This window comes from Dendrobium catenatum, unplaced genomic scaffold (assembly GCF_001605985.2).
Source record: "Dendrobium catenatum unplaced genomic scaffold, ASM160598v2 fragScaff_scaffold_621, whole genome shotgun sequence".
Lineage (NCBI taxonomy): Eukaryota > Viridiplantae > Streptophyta > Magnoliopsida > Asparagales > Orchidaceae > Dendrobium > Dendrobium catenatum.
This window is the reverse complement of record NW_021319083.1, coordinates 11,494,690-11,496,511: the sequence shown is the minus strand read 5'-3', so window position 1 is coordinate 11,496,511 and position 1,822 is coordinate 11,494,690.

Below are 1,822 nucleotides of genomic sequence, written 5' to 3'. Positions count from 1 at the left end.
CCATGAAAACTCCTAACCTCAAAGAAATTTTGAGGAATTGGCCATTCTGTGATTGCTGCTACTTTCCTGTTGTCCACTTGAATGCCGTGAGAAGAAATCACAAAGCCTAGAAAGTAAACTGAGGAAACGCCCCATTCACACTTCTTGGTGTTGATAATGAGCTGCTGTGCTTTTAAAGTCTGTAGGAGGAGTTGTAAATGCTCCAAATGCTGCTGCCAATCGGTGCTGTAAACGAGTATGTCGTCGAAATAGACGATGCAAAATTTTCCCAAGAAGGGTTTTAAAACTTCGTTCATCATTCGCATGAATGTGGATGGGGCATTACAAAGCCCAAATGGCATGACTTTCCATTCAAACAAACCTTGCGGCGTTTTGAAAGCCGTCTTCCATTCGTCGCCGGGTCGGATCCGGATTTGGTGATAACCGCTCCTCAAGTCCAGTTTAGAGAAGATAGAAGCTCCGGTCAGCTGATCTAACAACTCGTCTACACGCGGAACCGGAAACCGGTATTTAACAGTTATTTTGTTGATAGCTCTACTATCAACACACATCCGCCAAGTACCGTCTTTCTTCGGAACTAGCAACGCCGGGACGGCGCATGGGCTTACACTCGGCTGAATAAGCTGTTTTTCCAGTAATGCGTCTACTAAATCTTGTAGGATTTGCTGCTCTTTTGGATTTAACCGAAAATGTGGTAAATTCGGCAAGCTGGAGCCTGGAACGAGGTCAATGCAGTGTTGGATGTTGCGGAGAGGTGGTAACTCCGCAGGCAGATCTTCTTGTGTGACACTTGGATATTGTTGGACAAGTTTTAGAATGTCAGCTGGCCATGACTTGTTGTCCACAGTCAAAGAATTTTCAGTGATTAACAGTGCATACATAGGCGCGGGTTCCTTCCAGCATTGCAGTAAATGTGATCCTGAGACAACATGCATAATGTTGGAATTTGAATTACCGGTCCCGCCCTGACTATCACCCGAACTAGGTAATAATCGTAAGCGGCGTCCCTGCCACTCGATGGTGTAAATGTTTGCACGGCAATCGTATTGGGCTCCTGCATCGAACTGCCAAGGTCTGCCCAAAATGATGTGGCAGACGTCCATGTCGACGACGTCGCAGACCACTTCACACACGTAGTGTTTGCCTATAGAGAAACTTAATCGGCATGATTCCGTGACTGCAATTTCCACACCTTTCTTTACCCAGCTTATTTTATATGGACTGGCTCTCTTAGACGTCTTCAATTGAAGATTGTGAACCACTGAGCGTGATACCACATTCTCGGTACATCCGCTATCGACGAGGAGTTCACAAACTTTCCCTGCAATTGTGCATCTTGTCCGGAATAATGCGTGTCTTTGTGATTTTAAACTCTGTCTAGGAGCCAGCAAGAGTCTTTCGAGTACTGCAATGAGTGGTTCTCCATCGTCGGCATACACATCTTCCACATCTCCTTCACTATTAGAATCAATATCAACTGGTCCACTGCCTTCCCCTGCTTCCGCCACATTAGCTTGTTTTCGTTGAGGGCACTCGTTGGACTTGTGACCCTGTTGAAAACAACGAAAACACTTGACATTAGACGGCTTAGCATATGGGTTGTCTCTACCTTGCGGTTTTACTTTCGGCTGTGTATTTGTCTCCGCAGGGGTATGCTGTTGAACGGCAGGGACGGTGTTTGCTGCTGATTTGTCCGCTGCGGGAAGAGGCTTGTTTGAAACTGTTCGGGATTCATTCCAAAACCTTCGATTGTATGTAGATTTAGAGCGGCTTTGCTGCATTTCAGCTTTCATGGCAAAGTTCACGGCCTGAGACAGCGACC